Source organism: Heptranchias perlo, chromosome 20 (assembly GCF_035084215.1).
Source record: "Heptranchias perlo isolate sHepPer1 chromosome 20, sHepPer1.hap1, whole genome shotgun sequence".
Classification (NCBI taxonomy): domain Eukaryota; kingdom Metazoa; phylum Chordata; class Chondrichthyes; order Hexanchiformes; family Hexanchidae; genus Heptranchias; species Heptranchias perlo.
In genome coordinates this window covers 28,161,091-28,175,017 of record NC_090344.1, presented here as the reverse complement: position 1 = coordinate 28,175,017, position 13,927 = coordinate 28,161,091, and the positions used below count along the sequence as shown (strand labels likewise).

The following is a 13,927-nucleotide window of genomic DNA, read 5'->3' as shown; positions in this document are numbered from 1 at the left end:
GGATAGATTTAACAGGCTGATGGCTGACATGATAGAGGTCTTTGGATAATGAAAGGGTTTGATTGGGTCGACGGAGAGAAAATGTTTCCACTCGTTGGGGACTCTAAAACTATCGGTTATAAGATAGTCACTAATAAATCCAATAGAGAATTCATGGGAAACTTCTTTACCAAAGAGTTGCAAGAATGTGGAATTCGCTACCTTAAGGAGCAGTTGAGGCAAATAACATCGATACATGAAATGGCAAACGAGATAAACACACGGGGCGAAAGGAATGGAAGAGTGTGCGGATGGGGGCAAATGAAGTCGGGAGGGAGGTGTCTTGTGTGAAGCATGAAGGCTGGCACAGACCCGTTGGGTCAAAAGGCCTGGATCTGTGCGGCAAACTCAACAGAAACAGCGACAGCGACAGATTGCTGATTTTCTGAGTCCCCAAAAGAAGCACTTAGAATGTGCAAGGGGGCGCCTGGATTCGAACCAGAGACCTCTTGATCTGCAGTCAAATGCTCTACCACTGAGCTACACCCCCACATCTGTTGACCATTCTTGCACGCACAATGTAATGGATCTCAGTAGCTGGCAGTCACCAATGTTGATATTACCAATCTGAAAAGAAGCTTCATGAGTTATTCTGGGAGACAAATAATTACGGCAATCAGAAATGTTTCATGAATGGAGTGAGTCACATTATTGTGTACAGATGCGATGCACAACCCAACTTGGAACGCCTTGTCTCTCGGCTTCAGTAAATACATCCTCACCACAGAACGCGGAACTCGAAGCACCAGCCAAACAACATCAGAATTTCAAGCAGAGGTCTTCAGCTTCTTTAAATCCTCTGTCAATGTGCTCTGCCCCCATCGCTTTGGATACTTGCAGCCAACAAATGCAGTGCCAGGTTCAATGCGTGGTTTTCCAAGATCATGCTATCAGTGCCATATATGTAAGTGCACAGAATATAATAAAGATGCATCCAGCAGGCATGTGGCAAGTGTGGCAGGAGGAGCTAGTATGTGAAGCAACTGTAGTTAGGAGGCAATGATGGATCTGGTTCTAGGGAATGAGATAGTTAATGTGGAGCAAGTGTCCTTGGGGGAGCATTTAGGGAATAGCGAACAGAGTATCATGAGGTTTAGAATAGCAATGGAAAAGGAGAAGGAGTAATCTGGAGTAAAAACACTTAATTGGAAGAGGGTCAATTACAGAGGGTTGAGAACTGATCCGGCCCTGGTAAAATGGAATCAAAACTGTAATCGAGCAATGGGCGGCTTTTGAAGAGGAGGTTTTTCGGGTACAGTCTGTGTACATTCCCACAAGAAGCAACGAAAGCCAGAGCTCTCTGGATGACGTAGGAGATAGAGAATAAAATGAAGCAGAGGAAGTGGACGTATGGCAGATGTCAGGTTGATAATACAAGTCAGAACCAGGCTGAGAATGGAAAGTTCAGAGGTGAAGTGAAAAAGGAAACCACACTTGGAGTAACGTGAACAATTCTGGTCGATAGATTATAAGAAGAATAAAGAGGAATTGGCAAAGCTGAAAAAAAGATTCACAAGGATGATGAAAGAACTCGGAGCAGAAACTTCTCAGGAGGACTAAACAGGTTGAAGCTCTTTTTTCTAGAAAAGGGAAGACTGAGGGGTGACCTGATAGAGGTCTTTAAGATTTTGAAAGTATTCGATTGGGTGGCCAAGAAAAAAACGTTTCCATTTGTGAGGAATTCAAGAGAATCTTCTTGACCCAAAGGGCGGTAAGAATGTGGAACTCGCCACCAAAATGAATCGTTGAGGCAAATGGCATAGATGCTTTAAAGGGGAAGCTCGATTAAGAGATGAAAGAGAAAGGAATGTATGGCAGATGGAACGAGATGAAATAGGGCAGGAGGAGACTCATGTGGTGCATAAATACCGGTAGTGACCAATCGAGATAGCTAACCTGTTTCATGCGGAAGCTTCAATGTAAACAACAATCCTGCTGCTACAGGGAATTCAAACTTACTGTATGAATCACAAAATCATTTAGAAAGAAGAGGGAGTATCGGGATTTAAACCAGTGATCGCTTGATTTATAATTAAACACTGCAATTAAGCAATGCACCCACTGACATCGTCCACAGACAAGGGAATGCAACAGAGTTCAGTACCTGGCAGTCATCACTGTTGAAAGAACCAATCTGAAAAGAAGCTTCATCAGTTATTCTGGGAGACAAATAATTACAACAATCAGAAATGATTCATGAACGGATTGAGTCACACTATTGTGTACAGATGCGTTGCACAAGCCAACATGGAAAGCCTTGTCACTAAACTTCAGTGAACACATCCTTACCACAGAACGTGGAACTGGAAGCACCAGACAAACGACACCTGAATTTCAACCAGATGTTTCTCCAGCAGCTATCAAGTGCTCTCTCACTGTGCTCTGCCCCTAGGTCTGTAGATCGTTACAGTTAACATAAGAAACAACAGGTTCAATGTGCAGTTTCACAAGATCATGCTCTCAGTGCCATATATGTAAGTGTACAGAATATCGAATCAATGTAATAAATAAACATCCAGCAGGCATTTGGCACGAGCGGACAGCAGGAGGTAGTGTGTGAAGTGACTGTAATATTTGTTAAGTCAATAGATTCATTTACAGGTTACGGAACAGAAGTGGGACTTAACGAAAGGGAAAGTGTGTAAATTGCATCCTGGCCATGAAATAAGAAGCTGTGAGTGTCGAAATTGTGACGTCGCCAGGAAATAAAAGTGGAAAATGCTGAAAGCCTCTATTTGGCCCGCGGATGCTCGCAGAGAGTGCTGGCAATAGGCGTGTGGCCGTCTTTCTCAATTATTATTTTAAACCTTATCACTAGTGCCTCGATATTCGCCTACACTTACTTCTCCTAGCTCCTCCGTTTCATTCCCCATTACTAGATCCAGCAGTGATTCCTCTCATGTCTGCCTGTCTCGCATTTGTAATTTTATCGCTCATGACTGCTCTCCCTGCCTCCCTCTCGCTCTCACTCATTCAGTCACTCGCACACTCACGAACACGCTAATTCACTCAATCTATCCATCCCTCATTCCCTCCTTCCCTCACTCCCTCCCTCACTCACTCACACATCACTCCCTACCTCAATCCCTCCACCGTAAAGATTGAGAGAGACATCAGTAAGACAAAGACAAATTAATAGATTGGAAAAAACTATTTTTGAGGGTGTGAGATTGGAACCTGGGAAGGTGAACTCGGAAAAATCTTGACAAAGATATAGTACAGGTTTTGGGAAATATTTGAAACGGTGATCAATAGATTTCAAGAGAAATTCATTCCTCTAAAAAAAAAAGCAACAAATATTTAATAATGAAACATTGTGGATGAATAAAGAGATAGAGATAAGGTAAAATAGAAATTGAACATATGCATATTCTAACTGCATGGACAATAAAGGAAAGGATGATAAAGGGGAAAATGAAGACGTTAGGAAGGATGTCAACAAGCAATCAGGAAAGCAGAAAGGAAATACAAAATTAAATTATCAAGAAATAGTCAATTATTGCACTGAAATGTCAATAACATCAGGATAGGGATAGGGCCAACAAGGGATACACAAGATATACTCAGAGGTAATAACAGTGAAATGGCTGGAATATTGAATAGTTACTTTGTCTCAGTATTTATCAGGGAGGCTATACATGCTTAACATAACTTCTCCGCTTTTCAATTCTATCCCCCTGGAAATGAACCCCAGTGCTTGGCTTGTTTTTATTTATGTCGTCGCCACTTTTAGTGATTTGTGTACCTGTAGTCCGAGATCCTTGGTTAAACCACACTTGGAGCACTGTGAACATTTCTGGTCTCCCTATTATGAAAAGGATATCGAGGAATTGGCGAAGGTGAAAATAATGATGATGCCAGAACTGAAAGATAATACCTGTCAGGATAGATTTAACAGGCTGATGGCTGACATGATGGAGGTCTTTGGATAATGAAAGGGTTTGATTGGGTCGACGTAGAGAAAATGTTTCCACTCGTAGGGGACTCTAAAACTATCGGTTATCAATATAAGATAGTCACTGATAAATCCAATAGAGAATTCATGGGAAACTTCTTTACCAAAGAGTTGCAAGAATGTGGAATTCGCTACCTTAAGGAGTAGTTGAGGCAAATAACATCGATACATGAAATTGCAAACTAGATAAACACACGGGGGCGAAAGGAATGGAAGAGTGTGCGGATGGGGGCAAATGAAGTAGAGAGGGAGGTGTCTTGTGTGAAGCATAAAGGCTGGCACAGACCCGTTGGGTCAAAGGGCCTGGATCTGTGCGGCAAACTCAATAGAAACAACGACAGCTGCAGATTACTGATTTTTTGAGTCCGCAAAAGAAGCACTTAGAATGTGCAAGGGGGCACCTGGATTCGAACCAGAGACCTCTTGATCTGCAGTCAAATGCTCTACCACTGAGCTACACCCCCACATCTGTTGACCATTCTTGCACGCACAATGTAATGGAGCTCAGTAGCTGGCAGTCACCAATGTTGATATTACCAACATGAAAAGAAGCTTATCAGTTATTGTGGGAGACAAATAAATACAGCAATCAGAAATGAATCATGAACGGAGTGAGTCGCACTATTGTGTACAGATGCGATGCACAACCCGACATGGAAAGCCTTGTCACTAAACTTCAGTGAGCACATCCTTACCACAGAACGCGGAACTCGAAGCACCAGACAAACGACACCTCAATTTCAACCAGATGTTTCTCCAGCAGCTGTCAAGTGCTCTCTCACTGTGCTCTGCCCCTAGCTCTGTAGATCGTTACAGTTAACATAAGAAACAACAGGTTCAATGTGCAGTTTCACAAGATAATGCTCTCAGTGCCATGTATGTAAGTGTACAGAATATCGAATCAATGTAATAAATAAACATCCAGCAAGCATTTGGCAAGAGCAGACAGGAGGAGATAGTGTGTGAAGTGATCGTAATATTTGTTAAGTCAATAGATTCATTTACAGGTTACGGAACTGAAGTGGGACTTAACGAAAGGGAAAGTGTGTAAATTGCATCCTGGCCATGAAATAAGAAGCTGTGAGTGTCGAAATTGTGACGTCGCCAGGAAATAAAAGTGGAAAATGCTGAAAGCCTCTATTTGACCCGCGGATGCTCGCAGAGAGTGCTGGCAAAGGCGTGTGGCCGTCTTTCTCAATTATTATTTTAAACCTTATCACTAGTGCCTCGATATTCGCCTGCACTTACTTCTCCTATCTCCTCCGTTTCATTCCCCATTACTAGATCCAGCAGTGATTCCTCTCTTGTCTGCCTGTCTCGCATTTGTAATTTTATCGCTCATGACTGCTCTCCCTGCCTCCCTCTCGCTCTCACTCATTCAGTCACTCGCACACTCACGAACACGCTAATTCACTCAATCTATCCATCCCTCATTCCCACCTTCCCTCACTCCCTCCCTCACTCACACACACATCACTCCCGACCTCAATCCCTCCACCGTAAAGATTGAGAGAGACATCAGAAAGACAAAGACCAAATTAATAGATTGGAAAAAACTATTTTTGAGGGTGTGAGATTGGAACCTGGGAAGGTGAACTCGAAAAAATCTTGACAAAGATTTTGAACAGGTTTTGGGAAATATTTGAAACGGTGATCAATAGATTTCAAGAGAAATTCATTCCTCTAAAAAAAAGCAACAAATATTCAATAATGAAACATTGTGGATGAATAAAGAGATAGAGATAAGGTAAAATAGAAATTGAACAAATGCATATTCTAACTGCATGGACAATAAAGGAAAGGATGATAAAGGGGAAAATGAAGACGTTAGGAAGGATGTCAACAAGCAATCAGGAAAGCAGAAAGGAAATACAAAATTAAATTATCAAGAAATAGTCAATTATTCCACTGAAACGTCAATAACATCAGGATAGGGATAGGGCCAACAAGGGATACACAAGATATACTCAGAGGTAATAACAGTGAAATGGCTGGAATATTGAATAGTTACTTTGTCTCAGTATTTATCAGGGAGACTATACAGGATGAACATAACTTATCCGCTTTTCAATTCTATCCCCCTGGAAATGAACCCCAGTGCTTGGCTTGTTTTTATTTATGTCGTCGCCACTTTTAGTGATTTGTGTACCTGTAGTCCGAGATCCTTGGTTAAACCACACTTGGAGCACTGTGAACACTTCTGGTCTCCCTATTATCAAAAGGATATCGAGGAATTGGCGAAGGTGAAAATAATGATGATGCCAGAACTGAAAGATAATACCTGTCAGGATAGATTTAACAGGCTGATGGCTGACATGATGGAGGTCTTTGGATTATGAAAGGGTTTGATTGTGTGGACGTAGAGAAAATGATTCCACTCGTTGGGGACTCAAAAACTATCGGTTATCAATATAAGATAGTCACTAATAAATCCAATAGAGAATTCATGGGAAACTTCTTTACCAAAGAGTTGCAAGAATGTGGAATTCGCTACCTTAAGGAGCAGTTGAGGCAAATAACAACGATACATGAAATGGCAAACGAGATAAACACACGGGGCGAAAGGAATGGAAGAGTGTGCGGATGGGGGCAAATGAAGTCGGGAGGGAGGTGTCTTGTGTGAAGCATGAAGTCTGGCACAGACCCGTTGGGTCAAAAGGCCTGGATCTGTGCGGCAAACTCAATGGAAACAACGACAGCGACAGATTGCTGATTTTCTGAGTCCCCAAAAGAAGCACTAAGAATGTGCAAGGGGGCGCCTGGATTCGAACCACAGACCTCTTGATCTGCAGTCAAATGCTCTACCACTGAGCTACACCCCAACATCGGTTGACCATTCTTGCACGCACAATGTAATGGAGCTCAGTAGCTGGCAGTCACCAATGTTGATATTACCAATATGAAAAGAAGCTTCATGAGTTATTCTGGGATACAAATAATTACGGCAATCAGAAATGTTTCATGAATGGAGTGAGTCACATTATTGTGTACAGATGCGATGCACAACCCAACTTGGAACGCCTTGTCTTTCGGCTTCAGTGAATACATCCTCACCACAGAACGCGGAACTCGAAGCACCAGCCAAACAACATCAGAATTTCAAGCAGAGGTCTTCAGCTTCTTTTAATCCTCTATCAATGTGCTCTGCCCCCATCGCTTTGGATACTTGCAGCCAACAAATGCAGTGCCAGGTTCAATGCGTGGTTTTCCAAGATCATGCTATCAGTGCCATATATGTAAGTGCACAGAATATAATAAAGATGCATCCAGCAGGCATGTGGCAAGTGTGGCAGGAGGAGCTAGTGTGTGAAGCAACTGTAGTTAGGAGGCAATGCTGGATCTGGTTCTAGGGAATGAGATAGTTAATGTGGAGCAAGTGTCCTTGGGGGAGCATTTAGGGAATAGCGAACAGAGTATCATGAGGTTTAGAATAGCAATGGAAAAGGAGAAGGAGTAATCTGGAGTAAAAACACTTAATTGGAAGAGGGTCAATTACAGAGGGTTGAGAACTGATCCGGCCCTGGTAAAATGGAATCAAAACTGTAATCGAGCAATGGGCGGCTTTTGAAGAGGAGGTTTTTCGGGTACTGTCTGTGTACATTCCCAAAAGAAGCAACGAAAGTCAGAGCTCTCTGGATGACGTAGGAGATAGAGAATAAAATGAAGCAGAGGAAGTGGACGTATGGCAGATGTCAGGTTGATAATACAAGTGAGAACCAGGCTGAGAATGGAAAGTTCAGAGGTGAAGTGAAAAAGGAAACCACACTTGGAGTAACGTGAACAATTCTGGTCGACAGATTATAAGAAGAATAAAGAGGAATTGGCAAAGCTGAAAAAAAGATTCACAAGGATGATTATAGAACTCGGAGCAGAAACTTCTCAGAAGGACTAAACAGGTTGAAGCTCTTTTTTCTAGAAAAGGGAAGACTGAGGGGTGACCTGATAGAGGTCTTTAAGATTTTGAAAGGATTCGATTGGGTGGCCAAGAAAAAAACGGTTCCATTTGTGTGGGAATTCAAGAGAATCTCCTTTACCCAAAGGGCGGTAAGAATGTGGAACTCGCCACCAAAAGGAATCGTTGAGGCAAATGGCATAGATGCTTTAAAGGGGAAGCTCGATGAAGAGATGAAAGAGAAAGGAATGTATGGCTGATAGAACGAGATGAAATAGGGCAGGAGGAGACTCATGTGGTGCATAAATACCGGTAGTGACAAATCGAGATAGCTAACCTGTTTCTCTGCGGAAGCTTCAATGTAAACAACAATCCTGCTGCTACAGGGAATTCAGACTTACTGTATGAATCACAAAATCATTTAGAAAGAAGAGGGAGTATCGGGATTTAAACCAGTGATCGCTTGATTTATAATTAAACACTGCAATTAAGCAATGCACCTACTGACATCGTCCACAGACAAGGGAATGCAACAGAGTTCAGTACCTGGCAGTCATCACTGTTGAAAGAACCAATCTGAAAAGAAGCTTCATCAGTTATTCTGGGAGACAAATAATTACAGCAATCAGAAATGATTCATGAACAGATTGAGTCACACTATTGTGTACAGATGCGTTGCACAAGCCAACATGGAAAGCCTTGTCACTAAACTTCAGTGAACACATCCTTACCACAGAACGTGGAACTGGAAGCACCATACAAACGACACCTGAATTTCAACCAGATGTTTCTCCAGCAGCTATCAAGTGCTCTCTCACTGTGCTCTGCCCCTAGGTGTGTAGATCGTTACAGTTAACATAAGAAACAACAGGTTCAATGTGCAGTTTCACAAGATCATGCTCTCAGTGCCATATTTGTAAGTGTACAGAATATCGAATCAATGTAATAAATAAACATCCAGCAGGCATTTGGCACGAGCGGACAGCAGGAGATAGTGTGTGAAGTGACTGTAATATTTGTGAAGTCAATAGATTCATTTACAGGTTACGGAACAGAAGTGGGACTTAACGAAAGGGAAAGTGTGTAAATTGCATCCTGGCCATGAAATAAGAAGCTGTGAGTGTCGAAAGTGTGACGTCGCCAGGAAATAAAAGTGGAAAATGCTGAAAGCCGCTATTTGACCCGCGGATGCTCGCAGAGAGTGCTGGCAATAGGCGTGTGGCCGTCTTTCTCAATTATTATTTTAAACCTTATCACTAGTGCCTCGATATTCGCCTACACTTACTTCTCCTATCTCCTCCGTTTCATTTCCCATTACTAGATCCAGCAGTGATTCCTCTCTTGTCTGCCTGTCTCGCATTTGTAATTTTATCAATCCTGCCTGCTCTCCCTGCCTCCCTCTCGCTCTCACTCATTCAGTCACTCGCACACTCACGAACACGCTAATTCACTCACTCTATCCATCCCTCATTCCCTCTTTCACTCACTCCCTCCATCACTCCCTCACTCACTCACACACAAACTCCCTACCTCAATCCCTCCACCGTAAAAGATTGAGAGAGACATAAGTAAGACAAAGGCCAAATTAATGGATTGGAAACAAACTATTTTTGAGGGGGTGAGATTGGAACCTGGGAAGGTGAACTTGGAAAAAATCTTGACAAAGATGGAGAACAGGTTTTGGGAAATATTCGAAACGGTGATCAATAGAGTTCAAGAGACCTATATTCCTCTAAAGAAAACAACAAATAGTCAATAATGTAACATTGTGGATGAATAAAGAGATAAGGGTAAAATAGAAATTGAACAAATGAATATTCTATCCACATGGACAATAAAGGAAAGGATGATAAAGGGGAAAATGAAGACGTTAGGAAGGATGTCAACAAGCAATCAGGAAAGCAGAAAGGAAATACAAAATTAAATTATCAAGAAATAGTCAATTATTCCACTGAAACGTCAATAACATCAGGATAGGGAAAGGGCCAACAAGGGATACACAAGATATACTCACAGGGAATGACAGTGAAATGGCTGGAATATTGAATAGTTACTTTGCCTCAGTATTTATCAGGGAGACGATAGATGCTTAACATAACTTCTCCGCTTTTTAATTCTATCCCCCTGGAAATGAACCCCAGTGCTTGGCTTGTTTTTATTTCTGTCGTCGCCACTTTTAGTGGTTTGTGTACCTGTAGTCCGAGATCCTTGGTTAAACCACACTTGGAGCACTGTGAACACTTCTGGTCTCCCTATTATCAAAAGGATATCGAGGAATTGGCGAAGGTGAAAATAATGATGATGCCAGAACTGAAAGATAATACCTTTCAGGATAGATTTAACAGGCTGATGGCTGACATGATGGAGGTCTTTGGATAATGAAAGGGTTTGATTGGGTCGACGTAGAGAAAATGTTTCCACTCGTAGGGGACTCTAAAACTATCGGTTATCAATATAAGATAGTCACTGATAAATCCAATAGAGAATTCATGGGAAACTTCTTTATCAAAGAGTTGCAAGAATGTGGAATTCGCTACCGTAATGAGTAGTTGAGGCAAATAACATCGATACATGAAATGGCAAACGAGATAAACACACGGGGGCGAAAGGAATGGAAGAGTGTGCGGATGTGGGCAAGTTAAGCAGGGAGGGATGTGTCTTGTGTGAAGCAGAAAGGCTGGCACAGACCCGTTGGGTCAAAAGGCCTGGATCTGTGCGGCAAACTCAAGATAAACAACGACAGCGACAGATTCCTGATTTTCTGACTCCCCAAAAGAAGCACTTAAAATGTGCAAGGGGCGCCTGGATTCAAACCAGAGACCTCTTGATCTGCAGTCAAATGCTCTACCACTGAGCTACACCCCCACATCTGTTGAAGATTCTTGCACGCACAATGTAATGGAGCTCAGTAGCTGGCAGTCACCATGTTGATATGACCAACATGAAAATAAGCTTCATCAGTTATTCTGGGAGACAGGTAAATACAGCAATCAGAAAGGAATCATGAACGGAGTGAGTCACACTATTGTGTACAGATGCGATGCACAACCCAACATGGAAAGCCTTGTCACTAAACTTCAGTGAACACATCCTCACCACAGAACGCGGAACTGGAAGCACCAGACAAACGACACCTGAATTTCAACCAGATGTTTCTCCAGCAGCTGTCAAGTGCTCGCTCACTGTGCTCTGACCTAGTTCTGTAGATCGTTACAGTCAACACAAGAAACAACAGGTTCAATGTGCAGTTTCACAAGATCATGCTCTCAGTGCCATATATTTCAGTGTACAGAATATCGAATCAATGTAATAAATAAACATCCAGCAGGCATTTGGCACGAGCGGACAGCAGGAGATAGTGTGTGAAGTGACTGTAATATTTGTTAAGTCAATAGATTCATTTACAGTTTACGGAACAGAAGTGGGACTTAACGAAAGGGAAAGTGTGTAAATTGCATCCTGGCCATGAAATAAGAAGCTGTGAGTGTCGAAATTGTGACGTCGCCAAGAAATAAAAGTGGAATATGCTGAAAGCCTGTATTTGACCCGCGGATGCTCGCAGAGTGCTGGCAATAGGCGTGTGGCCGTCTTTCTCAATTATTATTTTAAACCTTCAGTGAATGCATCCTCACCACAGCCAACAAATGCAGTGCCAGGTTCAATGCGTGGTTTTCCAAGATCATGCTATCAGTGCCATATATGTAAGTGCACTGAATATAATAAAGATGCATCCAGCCGGCATTGGGCAAGTGTGGCAGGAGAAGCTAGTTTGTAAAGCAACTGTAACCTATTAGTTAGGAGGCAATGTTGGATCTGGTTCTTGGGCTTGAGATTGTTAATGTGGAGCAAGTGTCCTTGGGGGAGCATTCAGGGAACAGCGAACACAGTATCATAAGGATTCGAATAACAATGGAAAAGGAGAAGGATTAATCTAGAGTAAAAATAATTAATTGGAAGAGGGTCAATTACAGAGGGTTGAGAACTGATCCGGCCGTGGCAAAATGGAATCAAAAGTGTAATCGAGCAATGGGCGTCTTTTGAAGAGGAGGTTTTTCGGGTACAGTCTGTGTACATTCCCACAAGAGGAAAAGTTAGGGCAACTAAACCCAGAGCTCTTTGGATGACGAAGGAGATAGAGAATAAAATGTAGCAGAGGAAGGGGCCGTATGGCACATGTCAGGTTGATAATACAAGTGAGAACCAGGCTGAGAATGGAAAGTTCAGAGGTGAAGTGAAAAAGGAAACCACACTTGGAGTAACGTGAACAATTCTGGTCTCCAGATTATCAGAAGAATAAAGAGGAATTGGCAAAGCTGAAAAAAAGATTCACAAGGATGATAATAGAACTCGCAGCATATACTTCTCAGGAGGACTAAACAGGTTGGAGCTCTTTTCTCTGGAAAAGGGAAGACTGAGGGGTGACCTGATAGAGGTCTTTAAGATTATGAAAGGTTCGATAGGGTAGACGTAGAATGTGGAACTCGCCACCAAAAGGAATAATTGAGGAAAATGGCATAGATGCTTTAAAAAGGAAGCTAGATAAAGAGATGAAAGAGAAAGGAATGTATGGCTGATAGAACGAGATGAAATCGGGCAGGAGGTGACTCATGTGGTGCATAAATAACGGAATTGACCAATCGAGATTGCTAACCTGTTTCTCTGCTGAAGCTTCAATGCAAACAACAATCCTGCTGCTACAGGGAATTCAGACTTACTGTATGAATCACAAAATCATTTAGAAAGAAGATGGAGTATCGGGATTTAAACGAGCGATCGCTTGATTTACAATGAAACACTGCAATTAAGCAATGCACCCACTGATATCGTCCACGGATGAAGTAATGCAACGGAGTTAAGTACCTGGCAGTCATCACTGAAGTGAGAACCAATCTGAAAAGAAGCTTCATCAGTTATTCTGGGAGACAAATAATTACAGCAATCAGAAATGATTCATGAACGGAGTGAGTCACACTATTGTACACAGATGCGATGCACAACCCAACATGGAAAGCCTTGTCACTAAACTTCAGTGAACACATCCTAACCACAGAACGTGCAACTGGAAGCACCAGAGAAACGACACCTGAATTTCAACCAGATGATTCTCCAGCAGCGATCAAGTGCTCTCTCTCTGTGCTCTGCCCCAATTCTGTAGATCGTTACAGTCAACAATAGAAACAACAGGTTCAATGTGCAGATTCACAAGATCATGCTCTCAGTGCCATATATGTAAGTGTACAGAATATCGAATCAATGTAATAAATAAAAATCCAGCAGGCATTTGGCAAGAGTGTACAGGAGGAGATAGTGTGTGAAGTGACTGTAATATTTGTTAAGTCAACAGATTCATTTACAGGTTACGGAACTGAAGTGGGACTTAACGAAAGGGAAAGTGTGTAAATTGTATCCTGGCCATGAAATAAGAAGCTGTGAGTGTCGAAAGTGTGACGTCGCCAGGAAATAAAAGTGGAAAATGCTGAAAGCCTCTATTTGACCCGCGGATGCTCGCAGAGAGTGCTGGCAATAGGCGTGTGGCCGTCTTTCTCAATTATTATTTTAAACCTTATCACTAGTGCCTCGATATTCGCCTACACTTACTTCTCCTATCTCCTCCGTTTCATTCCCCATTACTAGATCCAGCAGTGATTCCTCTCTTGTCTGCCTGTCTCGCATTTGTAATTTTATCGCTCATGACTGCACTCCCTGCTTCCCTCTCGCTCTCACTCATTCAGTCACTCGCACACTCACGAACACGCTAATTCACTCAATCTATCCATCCCTCATTCCCTCCTTCCCTCACTCCCTCCCTCACTCACTCACACATCACTCCCGACCTCAATCCCTCCACCGTAAAGATTGAGAGAGACATCAGTAAGACAAAGACCAAATTAATAGATTGGAAAAAACTATATTTGAGGGTGTGAGTTTGGAACCTGGGAAGGTGAACTCGGAAAAATCTTGACAAAGATATAGAACAGGTTTTGGGAAATATTTGAAACGGTGATCAATAGATTTCAAGAGAAATTCATTCCTCTAAAAAA

General features: G+C 42.3%; 4 non-coding genes across 4 annotated transcripts; all 4 read right to left on the bottom strand.

Moving 5' to 3' along the window:
• Positions 1 to 457: 457 nt before the first annotated feature.
• Positions 458 to 529, bottom strand: trnac-gca (transfer RNA cysteine (anticodon GCA)). Its single transcript has one exon. It is a non-coding gene; the product is annotated as a tRNA-Cys (tRNA).
• Positions 530 to 4,386: 3,857 nt separating this feature from the next.
• On the bottom strand, positions 4,387 to 4,458 carry trnac-gca (transfer RNA cysteine (anticodon GCA)). The gene has a single exon. It is a non-coding gene; the product is annotated as a tRNA-Cys (tRNA).
• Positions 4,459 to 6,744: 2,286 nt separating this feature from the next.
• Positions 6,745 to 6,816, bottom strand: trnac-gca (transfer RNA cysteine (anticodon GCA)). Its single transcript has one exon. It is a non-coding gene; the product is annotated as a tRNA-Cys (tRNA).
• Positions 6,817 to 10,679: 3,863 nt separating this feature from the next.
• Positions 10,680 to 10,751, bottom strand: trnac-gca (transfer RNA cysteine (anticodon GCA)). The gene has a single exon. It is a non-coding gene; the product is annotated as a tRNA-Cys (tRNA).
• Positions 10,752 to 13,927: the final 3,176 nt, after the last annotated feature.